Source organism: Anolis sagrei, chromosome 1 (genome assembly GCF_037176765.1).
Source record: "Anolis sagrei isolate rAnoSag1 chromosome 1, rAnoSag1.mat, whole genome shotgun sequence".
NCBI classification, from domain to species: Eukaryota; Metazoa; Chordata; class Lepidosauria; order Squamata; family Dactyloidae; genus Anolis; species Anolis sagrei.
This window is the reverse complement of record NC_090021.1, coordinates 112811704-112831627: the sequence shown is the minus strand read 5'-3', so window position 1 is coordinate 112831627 and position 19924 is coordinate 112811704. Positions and strand designations below refer to the sequence as shown.

At 39.6% G+C, this 19924-nt stretch overlaps 1 long non-coding RNA gene across 3 annotated transcripts in view; it reads right to left on the bottom strand.

Moving 5' to 3' along the window:
- Positions 1-19924, bottom strand: part of LOC132760725 (uncharacterized) — a 53044-nt gene that overhangs the window by 8063 nt on the left and 25057 nt on the right. The gene's annotated exons all lie outside the window — the stretch shown is intronic.

Below are 19924 nucleotides of genomic sequence, written 5' to 3'. Positions count from 1 at the left end.
AGTTTAACCTGCTGCACCACCAGGGGGCCCAATGCTATGTATATTAGGCATACATAAAACACACATGAAAAGCATATTTAGACCTGGGTCCCACCTCTAAGGTATTTCATTATGTATGTGTAACGGATTGGCCTACCTTATAGAATTGGTGTAAAAGGAAGAAAACTGGCCCAGCTTGCAAAAATTAAGGAGACAGGTGGGTGGTGCAAACAGGCAGCCTCACAGCTGAAGTGCATTCTAATTGGCTAATGAAATTGGACGGAAAAGCTCGGTAGCTGAAGATGGGCAGAGCCAGAAAGGGAGAGAAGAAGCTGTTCATTTAGTTCAGTTAGGAGTTTGGCGGGGAAGAAGACAGAAGTTTTGATGGGAGAAGGAAGGGTCTGAGAGCTGTTTGTGGTTTAAAGGTACCTCTTTGAGAGTAGTAATTAATAGGCCTCTATAGTTGGTTAGAGTGCTGTGAGAGGGAGTCAAAAAGTTTTAAAAGATCCTGTTTGGATTTGTGTGTGTAGAACTTTGTTTTAAGAAACTCAAGATAAAAGTACCATCATCTGTAAGAAGTAAAGCCTGACAAGTTATTTGAAACCATATCACATATTAACAATTCAAAATAAACATTTTCCTGTATTGTCGAAGGCTTTCATGGCTGGAATCACTGGGTTGTTGTAGGTTTTTTTTGGCTATATGGCCATGTTCTAGACGCATTCTCTCCTGACATTTCACCTGCATCTATGGCAAGCATCCTCAGAAGCAGCCTCCACATTCTGTGATAATTGCTGATAGTCTGTTATAGTATGCATATGCTAATATAAGCATTTAATTTAAGAAACAAAAAAACAAAAACAAAACTGAAATCTAAACCACTCCTGGCCCCATATATTTTGCATAATCTGTATTTAATTGTTCAAAGAGAGAGTCTATAAAATTCATATCTATAGAAATGCAAAGTTCTCATTCCTACCAATTATAAGTAATCCTTGGCCATACCAGCCTAACTTTTTGTGTCATCTATTAAAAACGACAATTGCTGAGACAAAATGGAAAAAAAAACACAGAATGCCTTGAACTCCTTGAAGAACAGGATGCAAAAATTTGAATGCTGCCCTCTTGTGGTGTTCTCTCATACTTTTCAACATACAAGGGCAATACACATCAAGACAATCCAGTAGATTGTCAGCTAACCAGCACTCATGGAGGTTGGTAAATGCCGGGGAAAAAATAGTTTCTTCTGGTTGTCTCAGTTAGCATATATACTTGAGTATAAGTTGATCCAAATATAAGTTGAGGCACCTCATTTTACCACAAAAAACTGGGGAAACATATTGACTCGAGTATAAGCAGAGGGTGGAAAATGCAGCAAAATTTCAAAATAAAAATAGATACAAATAACATTACATTAATTGAGGCAACATTAGGTTAAATGTTTTTTGAATATTTACATAAAACTGTAATATAAGACTTTCCAACTTTGATCAAACCATGATTCTAACCTTCAGTGTAAATGTGCTTACGTATCCTTCCAATAATAATAAAGAGGGGAAAATAATAAATGTAATAATAATAAGTAGAGTATAATAATGTAAATGTAATAATAACAATAATAAAGTAAAATAATAAATGTAATAAAATAATAATAGAGCAAAATAATGTAATAATAATAATAATAATAATGAGAGTAAAATAATAAATAACTTTGACTCAAGTATAAACTGAGGGGGGCTTTTCAGACTTAAAAAAGGGCTGAAAAACTCAGCTTATACTGATGTATATATATGGTACTATTAAAAATAGGCCTAATACTATACCCCATACTACAGCATACCTAAACTTTGTTTTAACTTGATAGTAACAAGGCTCCCCCCGCCCTGGTCACATCAGCTCCACTGGCTGCCAGACTGCTACAGAGCACAACAATTCAAAGTGTTGGTCTTAGCCTATAAAGCCCTAAATGGTTCCGGCCCAATTTACCTATTTCTCCAATGAACCTGTTAGAGCGTTAAGATCTTCTGGAGAGGTCCTCCTCTCAGTCCCACCTCCTTCGCAGGCGTAATTGGTGGGGATGAGAGACAAGGACTTCTCAGTGATGGACCTTCAGCTATGGAACTCCCTCTCCAGTGATATCAGACTTCCCCCCTCTCTCCTAGTCTTTAGAAAAAGGGTCAAAACTTGTTTATGCAATGAGTGCAATATGGATCCGGCATAATGTAGCAACATAAAGGATGACGGCATAACTAAGTATTATGCTTCAAATTTTATGATATTTATATGTTTTAATGGTTTATTGCTTATATATTATATTGTTTGAATATGTTGAATTGCAGCATCAAATTGTGCCAAATTATGTAAGCTGCTCTGAATTTCCTTTGGGGTGAGAAGAGCGGGATATAAATATAGTAAATAAATAGTAAATTAAAAATATTGAAACTTAGTAATTAAAAACAAATAAAGACAAACTGTGAATTGCTGAGAACAGGAGACAAATGCGCTGTGCAAAGTCTTGGCTTATGGCATGGTGCATCAAATTTAAACTTACATTTCTGCTAAAAAAGGGTTTAATTTTAATTCAATTTGATTTTTTGCCAGTTGTTTAAGAGTTCTGGTTGCTTAAGTTCTGGGTAGAGGAAAGTCTACTGCATTATCTGTCAAATTCTTCAGCTTTTAAAAACATACTGAAAATTCACAAACTCAATATTATTCTTTACTTGTTACAGAAGTGGTTTCTGCAGAACCTTATCATGACCTAAGAACATAGAAGAAGACGTATGAGTCAGACTCATGGTCTATTTAGTTGAGTAATACCAACTTTGAGTGGTAGCAATTGTTCTCCCTAGAGTTCAGGCTTGACTCTTTCCTGGTCCTACCTGGATAGCTCTGATATTTCCAGGTGGTCTTCAATTTCAAGTCCTAACCAGGTCAATCCCTATTTATTTTCCAAAATTAGACAGCATCCGATGTGTTCAAGGTGGTACGGTGGTTTCTTAGCAGGATTCTTCACTTGATATAGCTTTAATTGTCCAAGCAGTCTAAATACAGAAGATGAAACATCCCAAATTTTAGTAATTAAATTCTTGCTATGGTTAGGAGCAAGCTAGGAGCAAGCTATTACAATACACAAGTATTGTAATAGCTATCACTGTTGTAAGACAACAACCTCTCATAAAATGTACTTAAAACCGGTACAATTGGAAACACAAGAACCAGTGAGAAAAATAGGCTCCGCTTCTGTGGGAAGGTAACAGTGCTCCATACAATCATGCTGGCTACATGACCTTGGAGGTTTTATGGACAACGCTGGCTATTCGGGTTATAAACTGAGATGAGCACCACCCTCCAGAGGCAGACATGACTAGACTTAATGTCAGGGGAAACCTTTACCTTTTTTTTTAACTTCATGGGTATTAGTAGAAGCATTCGGTTAATCCGTTGTAACGAATTGTGATGACTAAGGATTGGTTATACACGGACGATGAATTTTGGATTACGATTCCAGTTATGAGATGCATAGGATTGTTATTGGTGGCCCAATAATTTGTACTGTATATGTGTTTTATGCTTTTAACTGAATATTGTTTTTTAAATGTTGTAAACCGCAATGAGTCGCCGATTTAGGCTGAGATATTAGCGGTATACAAGTGCATTAATAATAAATAAATAAATAGAAGAATGGCTGGGTGTTAGCCCATAAGCCAAATAAGTAAGTCTTCTGCTGCAGAAGAACAGAAAACTTCATTAAATGTATTGTCGAAGGCTTCCATGGCTGGAATCACTTGGTTGATGTAGGTTTTTCAGGCCTCACAACCTCTGAGGATGCCTGCCACAGATGCAGGTGAAACATCAGAAGAGAATGCTTCTAGAACATGGCCATATGGCCCGAAAAACTTACAACTTAACTTCATTGAAGTTTCTTGTCTTGAGGATTTCTCTCTCATATGTGGAAGGGGGCATAGAAAACCTAACCGCAGCCTTCGCAGAGTGGAAGGGGAATTATTTAGTACCAGCTCCATCCCACTCTGTTGTTTCAGATTGGAAAAAACACAGCCCATTGTGAGGACAGTCTCAAACCTCGTAGTACACAACACAAGCATTCGAAAAGGAGCAGAAGTTGCAGTTGATAAATGTTTGTGTCATATTTCTTGACACTTTTCTTGACAAATGGAAAAAAGGCACAGAAATATTTTCTTGCAGTATCATTTTACAGAATGGCACAATGGCCTAGCTGTTGTTGAAGCTGCACTCACACCTATCACTGTAAAGTCTATAGATCATGGAGGACTGTAACATGCTATGTCAAAGACAGTTTACATATAGAATCTCTTGGACAGAGCAATATCGAACCATGAACTTTCTTCTAAATGATCTTCCCAATATTAGGTATATCAGCTTAGAAGTGACAAGTGAAATGAAAAGGTGTATCATGTCTCAATCAAGAAAATTGCTTGTTACAGGCTATAAACATATCCAGATGAACTGGGACAACATGAGTAACTGTTCTCTGGTAGTACTATATGCATCTACCATGCATTAGGTCAAGGCGCTTCCCTTCAAAAGGTGATAAATGAACAGCTGAGAAAGTTCAACAACTTTATCAAGCTCTGGTGAAGGGGCCATTTGAGACAAGGAGTTTTAATTTAGAAGTCATCACATGGTTAATTGTGTTATGATAGCAGACAGCTCATGCAAAGCAGCTGCCAGGGATTAGGAGGTACTGTGCTGCTATTACAAGTTATTTCCTATTAACAGTTGGGGTGGATAACTTTTGTATCTTCTCACATTTGCATGTTATGTGCAATAGATATTTGATATTTGGAATGGTCTTAGATCATGACTTTTGGTTTATGTGATTTTAATGTTTTATTAATATGTTTTTAACTCCACATTTTAATGCTTTTATATTGTTACATTTTTATGATCTAATCAATAGTTATATGTTATTGTTATTTTCTGTTAGATTTCATATGTATGTGAGGCATTAAATTTTGCCATGAATATGTTGGAAACCGCTTTGAGTCCTCCCCCATGGATTGAGAAAAGTGGTATACAAGTGAAGTAAATGAATGTTTTTGAACTGCTAGTTGGCAGAAGCTGGGCCTAACAGTGGAAGCTCACCCTGCTCCCCAGATTCGAACCACCAACCTTTTGGTCAGCAAGGTAAGTAGCTCAGCAGTTTAACCTACTGCACCACCAGGGGGCCCTCACCCATGAGGATGTAAACAAGAATGAATGTCAAGAGGTTCCTGATTCATGGCAAAGGATTCAAACTGTTGATCTACGTGGTCTCTTTCTGACCAGGGTGTATTAATAAATGAAACCTTATTTGAATGAGAAAATAATAAGCTCATCTCCAAGTTAGCCCAACTCCTCAAGATCATAAATGTGTAGAATTTTAAAAGTACTATAAATCAGAATATATACTTGTAAACACTTCAAGGAGATCACTGTGGATCTCCTCAATATCTAGTGATACAGCTTGGAAAGAAATGAATAAGTCATCTCTTTTTAGGTTCACTAAATAAGTTATTTTTATTTAAAGAAAACTGAAAACTAAACTTAAAACTCTAAACGTGCATGCACCAAAAACCTGAACATTTTAGAACTGGATCCCATTTTGCTAAGTACAGGTCAAGTGTACCTTATTTGGAAATCCAAAATATTCTAAAATTTGAAATTGTCGAAATATGTGGCTGAGATAGTGACACCATTGCATTCTGATGGTTCTATGTACAAAAGTTTTGTTTCATGACTTAAAATATTGCAAAAATTGCTTTTAGGTATATATGAAACATCAATGAGATTTGTGTTTAGACTTGGGTCCCATCTTCAATATCTCATTATGGACATACAGTGTTCCCTCACTTATCACAGGTGTTACATTTCAGGACTATCCGTGAAAAGTGAAAATCTGTGAAGAAGGGATGCTATATTTATTTTAATATTTATACATTATTTCAGTAGTTATACACTATTTTATGTCTTTATAAACCCTCCCCACACACTTATACACTACATAAGCCTCCTTGAGTACTTTTTTTGGACTTCTGGTACCACTTCCAAATGACAGTTCACATAATCCTCATTTCTGGCTTTATCCACAGAGGCAGCCTCTCCATACAGACAAACGTTGTTACGTCCATAGTGCTTCTGAAATTTATCAAACCAAACCTTGCCGGCAATGAATTTGCCTGATTTGGTGGGAGAACCAGTCAATGCACGAGATCGTTGTTTTACCAAGTACTGCAAAAACCCGCAAAACAGCGAAAATACCACGATAAATATTTTACATTAATATTTATTGAAAAAATGCAAAACAGCAAGTCCACAAAAAGCGAACCACAAAGTACCGAGGAACCACTGTATACCTAAGTTCTGTACATATATTCCAAAATCTGAAATCGAAAACACTTCTAGTTCCAAGTACTTTGGACAAGCTGTAGCGAATTCAAGCTGGACATCAATCGTTCTTTAATTATATTGCATAAATGTCACTGTCTCTTCTAGATTTAAATGGTTAATTTTATTTACAGGTATACAAGGAAGTCCTTTTTATCAAAGTCAGCTACTTTTCATCAAAAGAGATAGGTAAGCAATCGAGCATAATTTGCTCATCCCCCACTTGTTGAAAGCATACTGAATATATTATGGCACAAGTCCAAGACTTCCCCACACCCCCAACACCATCTAAGGATATAGCTTTTCTGTATATGAACAAACTGGGATAAGTTTGAATTAATCAACCAACCCATTTCCTCTTCTGGAAGGGAGTTGCCCAGCCGGTTTTCTGAGCAAACAATCAAAAGGAGCCAGCCGGCCCTATAGTGTTTACAAAGACAGCAATCTCGCTCATGTGACAGCATCAGAGAACTGATACTTCAAAACAAGTATGCCACAGCAGGAAAAACAATCACACAAACTATAGGAAGGCACTTATTTTAATCACTATGCCTGTGCTTTGTAATAACAACCCATTCACAGCATGCAGAGGAGTGCATGCATGCATATACAACCCTTTCCTCTTTTAAGCTTATGAAATGATACAGGAATGCAGTGCTACATTTAGAGAGAAAGGGAGATGCCAACATTTTGTTTTTGTATATGGGTGGGAAATTGTACACCTAAATATTAGCCAAGGAGCCAAATTCACATTTATGGAATTCCTAGTAGTAACTATCATAAAAGTAGTTAGAGCTATGAAAAGCTGAAGGAGATCAGAAAGCTAGAAGGGAACCCATCCCAAAAGTCAGGATTGGTAAAGCACGAGAGATAGAAAAAAGATTGTAGTCTCATTGCCAAATGCCACCTGGGGCTCTTTCATACAGTCAGTCCTGAAGTTACAAACATCCGACTTACAAACGACTCATAGTTAGGAACGGGGGTGAGACAACAGGAAGTGCGAGAAATCTACCCCTAGGAAGGGAAATTCACTCCTGAAAGAGTTATCATAGGGAGAAGGCATCACTACTGAAGCTTTCTCACCAATCCAAATGTTTCAAAACCCCATTATCAGAGGGACAGAAAGTGAGGTTGAATCTTCTGAACAGGGGCACAGACAGCAAAACAAACACCACAGAGATGTTTACCCTTCCATATGCTACATATACTATGATATCAATATCAAGAGTTACACTTCAAAAATGTACCTGTTCTGACTTACAAATTCAACTTAAGAACAAACCTACAGGACCTTTTTTGTAACTTGGGGACAGCCTGCATACAATTACAACACCAGGGCTGCATTTTAACTGCCATGAGCTCCATCCCACAGAAACCTGGGGTTTGTTGCTTAGGGAGGTACTAAAGCACACTGGCAGCTGAGCATCCTAAATACCACTCTCTAAACTGCAAATCCCAGGTTTCTGTGGGAATGAGTCATAGCAATTAAAATGTAGTCATAGTGTCATTATTGTAGTGTGAAATGACTTTAGGTCAGGCTTTATTGAAGACTATATATAGAATAATTTTAAGATGAAGAAGGAGGGAAACATGATTTCTGTGCCAAACACTCTGGTAAGCATACGACTCTGTCCCTTATCAGCATTAGCTTAGTTGTATACCAGAATAGATATGGAGGAAAAAATTAGGAAAATATATTTGATACCATGCCAAGATTTTGTAGACCTATGAAAATTGTGCAACAGGACTTAACTGATGGATTAATTGATGGATTCTTATCAGTAGCAAAAGAAAAGGACTGATAAAAATGTAGTTTCCAAGCCTTCTGAGCATTTTAGTTATGCAATACTAATATCTATTTTTCATTAATACTGTGAGGTGTAGTAATATAGCTCATCCCATTGAAGGGTTGAGAGGTCTCTCCAGACTTGAGATTTCTACTGATGGTGGATCATCACATCTATACATAAAATTCATGAACACAGAAATGTCTGCAGGAATATTGCTGTCACTTATTAATTTGACACATGATCATCTGGGGGTTTTCTGGCATCCACGGGGGGTCCCGGAGTTGAACTCCCATGGATCTGGAAGGACCACTTTAGCTAGAAAAGGTTGTTTACAGTACTTTCCAAAACAACAAGAGGTTGCCTACTTCTCGATGAAAAAAACGGGGATGCTGCTCATTTGTTTGTTATTGAGTGAAGACACTGAACTATATCATCCATTAGCAGCTGTTGAATCTTAAAGACACTAGAAGCAAAGATACTTTACAAATAGACAGCCAGCCAATGATCTATTTGTGGATTCAGCTACATGCTTGCTTGTTTTACAGCTTTTGAATATGGGGACCGGGGGTGGGGTGGGGGGCAATATTAACATGGTTGTGTACAATAACCTTACCCTGCAATTCAATATATCCAACAAGTGCTGCATGCCATCTGTTGTCGAAAACAAATACTATTCAGTGCTCCTAAAAAGCTTATATTTAGTACAAAAAAACCCCTCAAGGCAATACAGTTTTCTCCACTGTAGTAAAAAGGAATTTAGTCACAAGACTTCCTGAAAAACAAATTTTTATTCAGTTTGATCATGTAGTAAATTGTGCAGGAATTCAATTGAAGACACAGATGCTCCGCACTTCACAGCTTGGTTTCTGTGGTTCAAATTGGATAATCTGCAAGTTATTGTTAAAAATAGCTGTACCCAAATTGTGTGCATTCAGTCAAGGAACATCCTAAAGAACTGAGAAAGCAAAACACAGCACTAATTATTACCTTCAAGGATTCATGGAAAACTGGTGTGGCCCATTAATACAGAAAAGAAAATGAGTGCCTATCCAGACTTTTTCTGATGTGGAAATATATTTAAGGAAACAAAGTAAATACTTGGTATTTAAGCTATAGAAAACTTTTGTTTAATCTGTAGAGGGCTACACAGCATCTTGTATAGGATATGTGACTTAAAAAAATAAAGTAAGATATTCATTCAAGACACTGAACACTCCTATTGAAAAGACAGTAAGAGAACTAGCAACCATTTTGCAAAAAGAGATAGCTAGCTAGGAAAAGCTTCTGTAATTGTCAAGGACCGAAAGTACACTGAGATGAGGGAGTAGGCTTAACCCAATGTAGAAGCTGGAGAAATTACAAATATTAAGTTTCACTGCATCTACGCTGGTGAATAACAACAACAACAACAACAACAACAACAACAACAACAACAACCCTGCTTCCATTTCCCCGAAAGGTACTCGAGGAGGCCTACACATGGCACAAAGTGCCGAAAACAACTCATAAAACAAAACAAACACACAATACAATACAATACAAGATAATCCAGTAGTATATAAAACAATAATTTGAACTCAAAACAGTGCCCAATAACCTGTAGTGTTGACTGTTGTAAAAACATAGCCAACTGTGAACAAGAAGAAAGGAAAGGGATAGTGCAAGTTGTAGCTAAGGAACAAGGTCATGGGATGAAAGTGTTGTGCTGTATCATAATTGTGAACCATTGAGCTAGACATTTTCAAAGGCTTGTCTAAACATCCAAGTCTTCAACTCCCTCTGGAAGCAGGACAGGGTGGGGGCCTGCCTAATCTCCCTGGGGAGGGCGTTCCAAAGTGGGGGGGGGGGTCACCACCGAGAATATCCTCTCTCTTGTCCCGACCAATTGTGCTTGTGATGGTGGTGGGACTTGCAAGGAGGTCTCCCCGGCAGATCTTAATGCTTGCACAGGTACATGGGGGGGGGGGGGGGGTGAGGTCACGAAGATAGGCAGGGGCCAAACCGTTTGAATTAATGCAATTTGAAACTACTTTAATTGCCAACGTTCAGTTTGGGAGTTGTAGTTCAGAAAACACCAGCACTCTTGGGCAGATCTTGTAAAACTCTCGGGATTCCATAGCACTGAGCCATGACAGTTAAAGCAGTATCATACGACATTATTTGTCCAATGCAAATGCAGCTGCAGTATGCAAAATTATGAAGTAAAGTGATAAGCATGACCAAATCAAACTCAGTGCCGTAGTGTGAAAAGTGATCCGGACCCTTCTACAGAATATTCCATTACATGTTTCTTACCCAAAGTTTTTCTCCACTGCTGCAAATATTGCACCACAATCACCCCTTCCAACCTAGCAACTATTTCCCTCTTGGATACAGGATGGTGTTGTCCCAGTTTTGTTTATTGAGATTCAGGATTCCCCCTAAACTTCAAAAAAGAAGAGATGAAGTGGCATTATGGGGTGCTCCAACCACACTATTCTATTCCTTCTCCACTCTCTTTTTTCTGTATCTTTCTCCGATAAGACTGCTTCACAGTCCCTGCTTTTCCCTGCTCTGAATTTAGAATTAAGACACTGATCTGCATTAATAGATCTGCTGATAACTCCTCCTTGTTCACATATAATTGGGGTGGACAAAAGGCAGCCCTCTCTAATTTGATTGCAGGTCTCAACATTCCTCAGCACCGACAGTCGAAGATGCACAGATGCAGTCAAACAATATGTGGAGGGCTGCATTTTTTACCATAGCTGGTATATATTATTTCAACAAGTACAGATGTCAACATTATTGATATGTAAGAACGAGCCATCAATATCAGGCACACAAAATAGGGGGCAACCAATTAAAATACTACACTGAACTAAAGAATAAAATGCCTGTAGGAACCAAGTATGCTTAGCAACAATGGGGTGGGGGTATAGGGACATTCTGCAAATATTTAAACTACGACAGAAAGAAGGATCACAGCTGTTCATTTAGTTCTCTGGTCACTGAGGAGAAAAGAATAAGTTTAAGCTAGAGAAGCAAATATTGGAAAATCCCCTATTACAGTGATTAAACAACGCAACAAACTATCGAGGGAAAGATAGGTCCTTGATCCTTCAAGGTTTCAAGATTTCCTTTAACGGATTTTCAAACACGTGCATATTGTAAGAATGGCTGTAGCGCAGACCATTTTTTCTGAATTGCCTTGCTGAATTAGAAGTTGTATTAGGACCTACTGGGGTTGTCCACATCTCCAAGATTTAGCAATTAGAAGTACCTAGTTTCTACAGCAGAACTTTCCAAACATTTCATATTGTTGACACACTTTTTTTAGTCATGTATCACTTTGCAACACAGTAATCCAGCTTTACTAGTAAACCAGAGGTTAAACCAATCCCTTATAAGAGATATGGACACATAACATATATACATTGTAATAATATGGAAACACAACATATTTAATGAAAACCTTTCATTTACATTTTTTTAAACCATCTGATTTATTGCTTATTTCACAGACTCAGTGAGTTAGTGTTACATTTGCACTACACACTGAAGCAGACACACTAATGTGTCACACACACAGTTTGGAAAACTCTGTTCTGTAGAAATACTGCATATCACCTTATTTACTTAGGCGGTCCCTCGTTCTCTGAGTATGATGACCTTCCAAGTGTTGTGTTTTGGAAGTGGATACATAGGTGGCTGTAGAGCCCTATTCTTGTTCCGTATGTTCTTCCACAGTGAGGACATTGGTTTCCAGGTAGAAGGTGGTTCCGGTCAGAGTTGGCTTGACGTGCCTTCCTTTTGCCTTTGCAAGATCAATGAATGCCAAGTGCAGAGCCTAATTTTGTTCCCTGTATTTTTGTTGAAGTTGTCATCCAGTGAAGATTATGTCCATTGTTCCTCTGAAAGAGAAGAAGCCATTCTGGGAGGCTGTTTTCTGAGACAGGTAGAAGACAGTTTGCAAGGATTCTTGCAAGGATTTTCCCAGCATAGGTTAGAAGGAAGTTGCCTCAAGGTTTCCACAGTCTGTTTTTTCCTCCCTTTTTGAAAAGGGTGATATGATGGCATCTTTGAAGTCTGATGGGATTTTCTGTGTCAACACCACTTTTCCAATGAGCTGGTGGAGTTGTTGTGTCAGCTCAGGTTCACCCTCTTTAAAGACTTTAGCAGGGATCCCATCAGGTCCGCTGGCTTTGTTATTTCTTTGTTGGTTGATGGTGTTGCTGACTTCCTCCAAACTAGGCATTGCTGCGCTCATCCCTGGTTTGTTGATGCGGGATTTGTGAAACAACCTCTTCAGCCACATTGGAGCTGTGGTTCAGGAGGTTATGGTAGTGCTCTTTCCAACTTAATGTAATTGATTTTTTTGTTCCATCTGATGAGCATGGGGGGGGGGGGGAGGTGTATGCCATGATTTCTTGATCTGTAGATGACCTCTGTGGCTTTAAAAAAAAATCCTGAGCATCATGGACATTTGCACAGTGTTGGATTTTTCAGCCTTTTCTGTCCATCAGATGTTCTTAGCAGCACAGTTGCTGTCTCTCTGCCATATTTGGAAAGCTTTCCTTATCTTACTAATTAGCAGTTGGATCTCCTTATCATATTCATCAAATCAGTCTTGATGTTTCTTAGTTTGGTATCCAATGGTTTTTTCTAAGGCTGTGATGATAGAGATCTTCAATTTATTCCAATGTTCCTTAAAATTTTCAGGATGTTCCATGGGTAGAGAATCCTTGAGTGTTGTTTGGAGAAGGGCTCATTTGAAGGGCTCGGGTGTTCATTTTTCACCTTATCTTACTTTCTTGGAGGGTTGAGAGTCGTTCGTTAATGCCTATGGGTGCTTCAGACATGTGCTTCACCAGGTCATTTCTGATGGCGAAGCCGACTCGGTGTATTCTTTGTTCTTCTTCAGGCAGTCCCCTACAGAAGAAGGTGTAGCCTCCTTTTTCTTCCTTCAGCTATCCCTCTCCTGCTCTCCAGATCTCTTGAAGTGCTGCTATGTTGATGTTAAAGTGTCCCAGCTCCCTTGCAATAATATCAGTCCTGAGTTCAGATGTTCACTGTCTGTGTTGTCTAAGAGTGTCCACACATTCCATGTTCCAAAGTTCATTTTTCTTTTTTGGCTACACTTTGGTGACCCCTCTGGACGTGGCAGATTATAAAATCCATTTGATTGAGATTATAAAGTCCATTTGTTTGTTTTCATTTAGCTATCCAGGTTAATAAGCACTGAAAAGTCAGTTTTCCAAGTATGTATTCATGTTTTCTTAACAACTCTGATAAGTGTTTCACATTTATGAAAAATGTTAACCCACCGAAGGAACAACCCGGCTTGGTGGAATTGAACAAAATGTTGAGCACTGGATGAAGATAATTGGGATGGTGAATATATAACTTTTTAATATTATACAGCTTGTTGTCATAACAAGCTGGATCAAAATTCAGTTACACTTAAAAAAGAAAACTTATGAAAATGTATTGTCAAAGGCTTTCATGGCTGGAATCACTAGGTTCTTGTGGGTTTTTTTGGGCTATAGGGCTATAAACTTATGAAAATTAGTAAATTCTTGTCACTGGTGATTCACCCAGGCTTTACGGATTTCAATAAATCCAGTCTAAGTACAACTAAGTCTGAACAGAGTCCAATACACAGTGATACCTTGAGTTAAGAGTTTAATTCAGTCTGTGACCAAGCTCTTAACTCAAAACGCTCTAATATCAAAGCAAATTTGCCCACTGTGATGCTATTAATCCGTTCTGGCCCCTCAAAGCCCTCCCCATTTTTGTTACATGTTTTTAAATAAGAAAATGTACTTCATAAATAACAAATAATGTATAAATGCACATTCACATGGAACAATAAAAAAGAAAGATGAACTAGCAAAATAGTAGAAGCACAATGGTAGAAACATAAAGTTGTGGCATGGAAGCACTAAGTGAAGAGGCAGAAGCATCATTTTCTTCATACTATACTCATTCCAGCCTCCTTCCCTTGCTCTTTCTCCCTCTCTCTCTTCATGATACCAAACATACCAGTAATAAAAACCACACAAAATCACCTAACTCAAATTTCCTCAAAGCGGACAAGAGCAAAGCGACAGCAATCTCCCAAAGCAGACAAGAGCAAAGCACACAGCAATCTCCCAAAGCAGACTAGAGCACGAGGCACGGAGGCTCTTCCCTTGAAGTCCTAAAGCCCTGTACACAAGAGTATGCTCCCTCTGGTGCTAACGCTTAACTTAAAACACTCTTATGTCAAAGTGAAACTGAGACCAAGTGACAGCTCTTAAGTCAAATGTTTTTAAGTCAAGTTTTCACTGTCTATACATTTTAATTATATGCTTTATAATTCTGCAAGCCATGAAAGATACTGGTCAACACATATTTTAGTGACTTAAATGTTAAACCTCTTTCTAGATATATTTGACCTCCTGATTCCAAAAATGACACCAGTTTCCCCTATCAGCTCTAGTTTTTGCGATACAGATCATAGGCCATCTACTAATCTCAACCTACTAGCCCATAGGAAATCATGATAACCATATCTAAGAAACTAGAGCCAATGTCGTCTTTCTAATACAATTTTCTGAATCAAATAACCCCAGGAAAAGGTCTAAAAACCAAGACACCAAGAACAAAAACTATGGTGGGGGGTTGTATAATAGGACATCACTATCAGCTGTGGTAAAAAATTCCACATTAAATAGGTGTTGTGCCCAGCAATTTTTTTTCAGTTAAATGTTGCTCAAATTCAATGTCAACTAGTGCTGCTAGTAAGACAAAACATCCAGTGCCTTCACACTGATTATAATTTTCTAAATGTCTTTTTAATTTAAAATTTCACAATTACCTTCTATATCTTTTCTGAATAGATAACCATTCCAAATACTGGAAAACATTTTCCCTAAACATTTTCTAATTCAGTGATGGTTTTGAAAGAGATCAATCAGAAATGGCTTTGGATCTTCTGATTCTATTACTACAGAAAATAACAGGCAATTTAAGTATGGTTGTAGCAGCTTTTTGATAATTGAGTTGGTTATTGAAGGGGATCAGTTACAAGCACCGGGATTGTGGCGCGGCACCGGGATTGTGGCGCAGCTGGCTGAGTGTCAGCTGCATTAAAGATCACTCTGACCAAAAGGTCATGAGTTCGAAGCCAGCCCGGGCTGGAGTGGGTGTCCAGCCATTGTGTAGCCCATTGTCGACCTTTGCAACCCGAAAGACAGTTGCATCTGTCAAGTAGGAAAAAAAGGGACCACCTTGTGTGGGAGGCTAAATTTAACTAATTTATGAGGCCATAAAGAAAGAAGACTCCGGGGAATGTGGAATGCGGAAGAACTTCATCGGTGTCGTTGATGGACGATGAAAAGCAGCAGCTCCCCTGGCGGCCAGAAAAAAAGTTAAATAGCCTTTGTGTGTTAAATGTTGTTTGTCAAACTGGCATTGAATGTTTGCCATATATGTGTTTACTGTAATCCGCCCTGAGTCCCCTGCGGGGTGAGAAGGGCGGAATATAAGAACTGTAAATAAATAAATAAGTAGTACACCTCTTGGAACGCCCCCCCCCCCCAAGACTTATAGTTCTGAAAGAGCAGCCTCCAGTACTACACTACAATCTATACTACATTACACAAAACAAGGCAGTTTTGCTTTAGTCTGCCTCCCCAGTGTAAAGCAGGAAAAAAAATCACCCTTTGCATTTTTAGGATCATAAACCAATGACGTGATGGTACTTAGGTGTGCAGACTACTTTAGAATGTTAATAATTTATAAATATGGAACATATGTCTGCTGAAGTAATCTAGCCGAGATCCAGGCAGTGCATGGAAGAGAAGGACATGAGCTGTATGAAGGCACTCAAAGCAGCCAGAGACAAAATGGAAACTCTCAGAGGGATTTACAACAGCAGTACTCACTCTGAATGATCTGCAATTTTACTATACAAAAGAACCCTCACTTTCCTACACTCTTACAGTAATATAACCCAAAAGCAAAACAACATAAAATATATTTAATTAAGTGGGGCTTAAAACAAACAAACACATTAAAGTTTATTCTCAGCTCCCATCACGACTGTTTTTGTTTAGGATTACAGAACTATTTCTGTTTAGGGTTTTAGTATCTTACACTTTCTTCTAGGATTCTATAAGGTGTAACAAATTCAAATATGACATGCTACACCAGCAGTTCCCAACCTGCGGTCTGTGGACCACCAGTGGTCCCCAAGAACGAAAATATGGTCCACAGCCTCATCATGATTACACTGCTGCCTTGAAACCAAGCAGCAACTGGTCTCACGAAACCCTCTTAGAGTGCCAAGGCAATGAGGATGTCGGGGGGGGGAGGGGGGAGGCCAACTACTCATGAAAGATTACTACTAACACATCAGCTCTAGATTATTAATATGGTTTTCTGTGAGCAAGCAGATGGTGACTACTGGATGACATATGTTCTGTATCAGAAACTAGAGTTGATGTGGTTTATCCAATGCAATTTTCTGAATCAGCAACCCAAACAACCAAAGCAAATCTAAAGTTGACTAAAAACCGATTTGTAACCCTTTTGGTACTAATGTTGGAAAGTAGTCCATGGTCATAGTGGTCCCTGGTCAAAGTAAGGTTGGGAACCATTGTGCTATACCTTCATTCTTCCAGTATTCCTCATCAATGCGCAATGTTTTGTGGCTACTCAATCCCACTGGGTTGATCCTCCAGTGTTTTCTTAACATTTCTTAAACACCCGCAAGAATTTTACAAGTCCATAATATGGTATGAAATCATGTGACTTTTCTTTGAATATGTATACACAGAAGGAATTACTAGAAAACAAGGCAAGATTTGTCTCTGAGAGATATATTTTACATCCACTATAGACCTAATGCTAACATCATACATGTACACATATGCAGACATGAACACACACCAAAAAACCTTGCAAACGTCTTGGCTAAATAGACAAACCAGCAAAAAGGCAGTCACGTGTAATTTCATGAATAAACACCAAATGGATATCTAGATACTGATCCTCTACAATACAATGCTGTTAGGATTCTAATGGCCCAATATCAATTAAATTAAGTTACATTATTCCTAAATCACCCTTTTCATTGGCAACGTTCAACATCCTTAGGACTGGTACTATTCCACTTGCATAGACCTTCATGTGGAGCTGCGGTGGCGCAATGAGTTAAACCCTTGTGTCAGCTGAACTGCTGACCTGAAGGTCAGTGGTTCAAATCCATGAGATGGGGTGAGCTCCAGTCTGTCAGCTCAAGCTTCTCCTGCAAGGACATGAGAGAAGCTTCCCACAGGATGGTAACACATCCGGGCCTCCCTTGGGCAACGTCCTTATAGACGACCAATTCTCTCACACCAGAAGTGACTTGCAGTATATTCTCAAGTCACTTCTGACATGATAAAAATAGACTTTTGTGAACCTTATTATGGTTATAGTGAACCAAAGTATAACACTATTCCTGAGTTCATCCAAGTATATTCTGCTTAGTTGCTAGCTACTGAGAATCATCCTTTCTCTCCCCAGCTCTGTCTTCAGCTTTCAGTGAAATATCTTTCCGCATATACTTTGTCCCTGGATGTGAACTGTTTGAAACACATTTACGCTGTCTGAATATTCTTCAGGGATTACAACTTCCATTGGAAGCAAGATGTCACTTTCTCTCACCGTTTTGCGAACAGACACAGCACCACAATATTTTCAGAGATATGTTGGAGATTTTGACAAGATCAGAAATGTAGTCTCAACTTCTGAAAATATGTTCTGAATATTCTAAGCTAACTTCATGCCTCTTCCAACTAAGAGGAAGGTCATATTAGTCTGCACTGATATAAACTGCAAAGGCTGTAAAAAGAGAACGGGGTGTTAACAGTGGCATGCAGTGGAAACTATTTCCACTTATTGTGCCTTTCCGCCAAAGGAAAATTTCATTTTAAATTATAGTATATGAATTATCCATAGCTGTAGAAACTGTAATGAAGTTCTTGCCAATGTTACTAGAAAGGATGGGTATATTTAAAAAAACTAAAGGCAGAGGACAAGACTTTGGAGCATATCAAAATTAGTATGCTTACACTTTCTAAATATATGTATCTCCCAGTAGATATGTTCAATGTGTTGTCGAAGGCTTCAATGGCCAGAATCACTGAGTTGCTGTGAGTTTTCCAGGCTGTATGGCCATGTTCCAAAAGCATTCTCTCCAGACACTTCACCCACATCTATTCAGCCACAGGCATACTCAGAGGTTGAGGGGTCATTGGAAACTAGGCAAGTGGGGTTTATATTTTATTTATTTATTTAGTACACTTGTATACCGCTAATATCTCAGCCTAAAACGGCGACTCATTGCGGTTTACAACATTTAAAAACAACAATATTCCAATTAAAAATATAAAACACATACATATACAATACACAGTATTGGGCCACCAATACAGACCAATGCATCTCTTAAATTAAAATCATAATCCAATTTCGTTGTCTGTGATTGCCAGTCCTTGATCAGAGATTTCATCGCATCGGATTAGCCGAATGCTTGCTCAAACATCCATGTCTTGAGTTTTTTCCGAAATACTATCAGCGAGGAGGCTGATCTTATCTCTATAGGGAGGGCATTCCAAAGCCGCGGGGCCACCACAGAAAAGGTCCTGTCTCTCGTTCCCGCCAGCCGCACCTGTGAAGCAGGCGGGATGGAGAGAAGGGCCTCTCCCGAAGATCTTAGGGTCCTGGTGGGCTGATAGGCCGAGATACGTTCGGATAGATATGTTGGGCCAGAACCGTTTAGGGCTTTAAAGGCCAATGCCAGCACTTTGAATTGGGCCCGGTAGCTAATCGGCAGCCAGTGGAGCTGGTACAGCAGAGGAGTTGTATGCTCCCTGCGCCCTGCCCCTGTTAGTACCATGGCTGCCGCCCGTTGGACTAGTTGGAGCTTCCGAGCCGTCTTCAAAGGCAACCCCACGTAGAGAGCGTTGCAGTAATCAAGGCGGGATGTAACCAGAGCGTGGACTACCGTGGCCAAGTCAGACTTCCCAAGGTACGGTCGCAGTTGGCGCACGAGTCTTAACTGTGCGAATGCTCCCCTGGTCACCGCCGAAACCTGGGGATCCAGGCTCAGCGATGAGTCCAGGATCACACCCAAACTGCGAACCTGTGTCTTCAGGGGGAGTGCGACCCCGTCTAACACAGGCTGTAACCCTATACCCTGTTCGGCCCTGCGACTGACCAGGAGTACCTCTGTCTTGTCTGGATTCAATTTCAATTTGTTCTCCCCCATCCAGACCGTCACAGCGGCCAAGCACCGGTTCAGGACCTCGACAGCCTCCTTAGTAGCAGGTGGGAAGGAGTGACAGAGTTGGACATCATCTGCGTACAGATGACACCGCACCCCGAAACTCCGGATGATCTTGCCCAGCAGCTTCATGTAGATGTTAAACAACATGGGGGACAGTATTGAACCCTGAGGAACCCCACAAAACAAAGGTTGTGGGGTAGAACAGGAGTCCCCCAGTAACACCTTCTGAGACCGACCCTCGAGGAATGACCGGAGCCACTGCAAAGCAGTACCTCCGAGACCCATTCCCGCGAGGCGTCCCAGAAGGATACCGTGGTCGACGGTATCGAAGGCCGCTGAGAGGTCGAGTAGCACCAACAGGGACACACTCCCCCTGTCGAGCTCCCGACGGAGATCATCCACTAAGGCGACCAAGGCTGTCTCGGTACCATGCCCCGGCCTAAAGCCAGAC